The sequence below is a fragment of the Vidua macroura genome, chromosome 2 (genome assembly GCF_024509145.1).
Source record: "Vidua macroura isolate BioBank_ID:100142 chromosome 2, ASM2450914v1, whole genome shotgun sequence".
NCBI lineage: Eukaryota > Metazoa > Chordata > Aves > Passeriformes > Viduidae > Vidua > Vidua macroura.
In genome coordinates, this window is record NC_071572.1 from 28,684,152 (window position 1) to 28,690,032 (window position 5,881).

The 5,881-nt window shown below is 36.7% G+C and overlaps 1 long non-coding RNA gene across 1 annotated transcript in view; it reads right to left on the reverse strand.

Moving 5' to 3' along the window:
* Window positions 1–1,882: 1,882 nt before the first annotated feature.
* The window catches only part of LOC128803531 (uncharacterized), a 34,373-nt gene continuing 30,374 nt past the window's right edge, over window positions 1,883–5,881 (reverse strand). Inside the window, exons 2-3 of the long non-coding RNA XR_008435744.1 lie at window positions 4,847–4,941; window positions 1,883–2,430 (exon numbers count right to left, since the gene is read on the reverse strand). This is a non-coding gene — a long non-coding RNA (uncharacterized LOC128803531). The remainder of the gene's footprint in view (window positions 2,431–4,846; window positions 4,942–5,881) is intronic.

Consider the following 5,881-nt stretch of genomic DNA (forward strand, 5'->3'; position numbering starts at 1 on the left):
TGGGAAGAGAAATGTTTTCAATAAAGGTTTTGGAAACGTCATCACTTATGTTGGAGGAGAAAATGAGGTAATCTTGAAGTCTAGAATTAATTTAGTATTTGGATCTGTTTTAATGTTTTCTACTGTTTTCTTTTTTCTAAGTTTATTATGGATATAACCCAACAAATATAAAGAGAGTGATTCTTCTTCCTGTTATTAATTTTCAATGATTTTTGACTTATACAAAGCTTATTAAAATCAAAAAGAGTAGGTGTATTACCTTTGTAAGCTCTGGATGAGACTCTTGAAGAACAGGGACTACATGGCTTTTATTACTCCATCTCTCACATTTCTGTATTTATCCTTCAAATTGTAAAAGTTTTTTTTTAAATGGATGGGATTTGTGTCAGTATTCAGCTCATTATGTGAATGCTGTTAGGCTAGGGTTGGTCAACATTTTTCTGTCAAAATTACTTGGTTTATTATAAAGTACATGGGGAACTTGAAAAAGGTGAGTGAGTATCTTATCTATATTTACAGTAAAATATTATTCCACTCATACAATGCCACAAAACCATCTGCTTGGTCTATTAGTGTTGCTAGTACACTGTTTAGCACACAGAGAATAACTGACTGGGTCCTTTCTATTGAAAGTATTGAAATAAATAGTGGAGTTAGCCTTAGTTCTGACTTCTGGTGGATGATTTGGTTGTTTGGTCAAATATAATCCCCATCTCTGATTGCAGTTAAAAGAAATATTTAATACTTAATTTTTGCCATTACTTTGCCTCTGTGTTTGCTTCTTTTCCTGCCTCAGTCAGTCCCTTTCTGAATCTATTCTAACAGAAACTTCTGTGAAGTGCAAATTAATCGACTTGTATTTTTTCAGCTCTTTCCAGAACTCCTCCACCGCTGGCATTTAAAGTAAGCACTTGATGCTGACTGTCCAGACATCCCCCATATCTTCTGCCTTGTATAGCACCAAAACAGCCAAAACTAGTGCCTGACAAAGAAGACCACCGAATCCCTGCTACTGAGGGAAATGTTTCACTTGCTTTAGTGTATAAGGGAGGAAGGGAATGTAGCATGTAACTCCACAGAGGGAAACACAGCAATGGATGGTCTTATCTGTGAGAAATCCTGACCTCCCAATTTCCAGTGTACTTAGGGAATACTTAGAGAAAAAAAAAAATTAATTTCTGCCTGTTATCCTAAGTGATTTTCACTGATTTTCAATGACATGTGAAATGTCATTGCAGCAGTATTAAGTTATAATTAGAATAATTAAAATTTCTAGTAATTTGAAAATCAACATTTTCATGGTAAAACAAAGGCGATGATATACATTACCTCTATAGTAAACAAAGTGCCTTAAAATGTAAAGTGCAAAAATGAAGAACAGAATGTGAACTTTTAACTTATACAACAGAGTGGTTTCTCTTGCATGAGTAACTCCAACAAGAAAACAGAAATACTGGTACCCTGACAACACTTGATACAAGATATTATCTAGATCTCTCTGTAGTACTCTTCCACTGTAAAGATCCAAAATTAAAAGAAGAGAAATGAAGTTTTTTCTCTAATATTGTCATCATATAGTGACAATGTACTGATATGCCTTTTTAATTTTTCCCACTTCATTTCTTTGAAATAGCTCTTCTCTGTAGAATAACAGTCTCTCTTAAATACCTATTCATTCATTGACCCTAAAACTATCTGATACAGGGACGATATGGCAGCAAAGCCCTTCACACTTTTTCTTTTTTGCTTGCTTCATCTCTTCACATTCACAGTTAACAGGCTTGCTCTCTATAAAAAGAATAAGCACAGTAATTGGATTGCCATAGGTGTGTTTAATTTGTATTGTCACAAATAAAAAGGAAAAACAGCACTTCATATTTTTTTGGCTATTGAGATCAGGAAAGTATTTTCATAACTGAAAACAAAGAGTCTTTTAAATAAGAGTCTTATATTAGAAAGTGAGAACAATATAAAACAGACCCCTTTCAGTGAACTCTTCTCTAAAATGCCAAACATGATTACAAACAAAACCAATTAAGTTATGAGTGGACTTCTTCCTTTACATAGATTAAAATACATGAACATAAATTTCTCAATATTTTACAGGATTACACAGCCTCTAATTCTTATTTATTAATTTTATTCTTACTAATTACCATTTCTGACTGCATAAATACTAGCCAGCATATCCTGCTATTATCACTAATGAGAAATGTCCCAAGAAATTATGACAGACACAAAAAATCCAAGTAGAGCAACAGGTGGTTCTTCATATTATCTATGAATACAGCATTACTTTACCATTTTGAGGAGCAAATATTCAGCTGTTGCTGAGAAGGTGGTCAATTGCATCATCAAACTTAGCTGACTTCCACTTGGTGACTAGAGTTCATTAAAGATGAACATCCACATCTTATTGTCAATCCTTTTCTGCAAAAGAATTATTGTTAATCAATTTTGATATAAAGGTCAGAGAAGAAGAATGTTGTGTCTTCTGCCCAAGCCTGGTCATTCAGTCAACAGAAAGAGCCAGTACAGTATTTTCCAGAGGAATTAGAAAGACAGACAAATAAACAACCAACCAAACCATGAAATGGCAAGTCATAGATCAAGCTAATAGTGCAGTGCTGTTGTCCATGGAGAACAGTACTCCTGCCTGACTTCCCAGCACATGGTGCATTTGCTCTTTCTTTATTAGCCAAGCAGGACTCACTTCTGCCTTCTCAGTACACCCAGAAGTCCCAGAAATACAGTGATGGTTCCATCTGTTATGGTAATAGCATTAACAACTATTCTTTTCAATCAAGGAACCCTATTTATCAGATGGTCACCTGTAGCAGGAAATCCCACAGGTTGACCACATTCAACACAACTAATTTCTTTTTATTTCCTCTAAATGTACTATCTCATACCATTTACCTACACTGACTGCCCTCTTGTTCATAAGTAATGTGACAGAAAAAATAAGGAGGTCATGACTCATGGTTTAATTAATCACTCCCAATAAATCACACCTTCAGAAGCCTCAAGTAGGTACAATATTGAGAAAAAGACTTCCCTGCTGTACCTTTTGCATATAACATTGATCCAGAGAAAAAGGAGAGTGCTCCTGTCCCTCAGGGGTGTGACTCTCTGCATTGCTTTGCTGGAGAACTACAGCAGGATTGAACTGAGAAACATCTTTGGGAAGCAACCACCTCACAGGAATACACAGGAATACTTCATTCCTGCCTTTTCTACAAAAATGCTTGGAAAGCATGCAGAAATCATTGATCCATAAGTGCACAAAACCAGCGGTTTACACACAGTCCATCTTAACATTAATCTGGCTGAAATTGATAAACAAAAGACAATGTGGCTTGTGGATTGAGCTCATTGTAGGTAACTGCTCTGTACCTGCACAGCAGGAAAAAAAGTAAATTATGGTCTGTCTCTTGTTTTCTCCAGACTAATAAATCTTAAATTTTTTCCTCAACAATGGCATGCAGAGAAGAAACAGCCTGATTCAGAGCATTGTGTCTAAGGGTGGTCTCTGCAAGGTGGCAGTGACAAGTCTGACTGTTCTGTGTCTTGAGACAGACCTGGGGTAACCTCATACTTAGGATGTTAGGTATAACATTAGTTTACAGCATCACTGCTGTGACTACGATAATGCTGCAAGAGATAAGAATGGGGTTATTGATTTATTTGAATCAAATATTGTTAACATCAGGTGGAGGAGAGGACTCCAGGTCCCAACCTGGCTAGGGACCACTTTGCTGAAAAGGGCTATTATTATAGATAATTGCCGGAACTAGAGCACAGACATGATTTACCATGTGCATCCATTTTTATTCCCCCTCTGAGATTTCTACCTTTCCCTCCAGAGAATAAAAAAGACAACAAACACCACACAAGAAAACACAGTCACTTCCACAAAGTGGTGCTTAAAACAATGTGCAGTGCCATACCTAGACCTGCAGGGAGCTGGCCATTAGGCTCTGTTTCAATAACCTTCTTTGGGGACAAAGAAAGAGAGGCTAGCTCTGTGGTTAGAAGAGGTGCGAGGTGCACAGATGCACCTTCCACTTCCCCCTGGTTTTAACTGTCTCTAGAAAATGGGAGGTCTTGGAAGGAGGAAAGTACTCTAGACCCTACTGATTTTAGATATCATTGCTTCGGCTTCATGAGAGGGGAGACATCCTGAAGTCCAGAATTCTGGTGGCACGTGCGACCTTTCTCCTCCTCAGCTGGCACTGTGACTGAGCTGTGAGCTGAATTTCATGCTCAATGCAGCAATCCAGTAAGATAGTGCCTTGATGTTTGGTGGTTATCTTGATTTTGGTAGTGCAGTGGAAAACATTTTGTACTTAACTTCACATAAATGACACAGACAGAGCGATGTGAAAAGTCCTGTAGGAGCGGTAGCAACTGCATAGAGCTTTTAGGCTAAGGATTAGCTGCCTTTAAGTAGGTTGCCCTCACTAGATTGAGAACTGATTGCAATACCTTCTTGTCTCTTTACCTCAATCAATAATTTTTAGGGTTCAAAATAATCAGAGTGCAATAATTCCTCCACAGGAACAGTCACATAGTGATGAATTACATATTCCAGTCTGCATAAGTATGAGAGAAGAAAGGCAAATTTTGAACGAAATCTGCTATACTGAGGCTAAATTTGTGTCTCTGCAGCTGACAGGTATATGTCTTTACTGCCTTGCAAAGTCTAATACTTAATGGAATAAGCTTTGGTAACACAACAGACATTAAAAATAGACAAACCAGCTGAAAGCTCAGCTATATGTGCCCTGCGTGTGCCTTTAAATACTATTAAAATTGAATTTGACTAGACTTGCTCAAATCAGACCTGTTATCAACAACACATTGTCTCAGGAGACCAACATTTGTCCAGTTAGGGCTTCCTTCATTAATCGTCCAGCATCAAGCAAGCCAAATCCAAATCTGTGGAGAAAAAGCAATTAGATATTTTAAGCAGTGATAAGAACACCACAAATAATCAATTTCTATGGCATTAACAGCTACCTGGCCCAGAAAAAGTCTATAAAAGCTAGAATTTATTGCAGAACACCAGACAGCTTACAGAGCATTGATTCTTAGTAGTATGCATAGAGTGCTGGATTTAAAGAGAAATCCCTAATGGTTTTTATCTTTAATTTTTTTCCTTTTAAAGGGAAAGCAAGGATAAGGTATTCATAAGGCCAAAATGCAGCAAAAGAAATGTGTGAGGACTGTTAAACAGAATTTGTCTATCTTTCAGATGAACAGAATACTGCCACACAGTTTGATGGCAATTATATGCAATCTAATGCAAAAACTTCGTAAGACATGAGATGCTAAATATAGTCATAATATTCTATGGTTAGAAAAATACATTAATTTGGCTCATTTTTAAAACATCTATTGTACCTGAGATGCCAACAGACTAGAAACCATTTTTGCATTTGTTGTGCTTGTGAATCTTTAGGCTTTAAAGCCTTCTATTCCTCCATAGCAATCTCATATTGGAGTATTCCATTCTGCATTAAACTTTGTGATTTGTAGCTATTTATAAAAGTAAAACAAAAGGTAGTGCAAAACCCAGCAGGCAGAGCATTATTGTCTGCAGTGGACAACAAAGTTTTAAAATCTATTTAGTCTTAATGTTCCCAAAAACCAATTTTTGTATGTAGATGCTATAGTTGCTCTTTAAATGTTAAACCAAAAGATATCTGAACTCAGATTTCTAGACCAATGGTCTTAGAAGTCAAAAGGGGCTTTGGCAATCTTCTTGTCTGACCCCCTGTATACATGCACTAGAATCTTTCTCAAGTAGCTGGATTAAACAATGTCTTTCAGAAAGATGTCTAATCTCATTTTAAAGACTCCAAGCTATGGTGAGTCC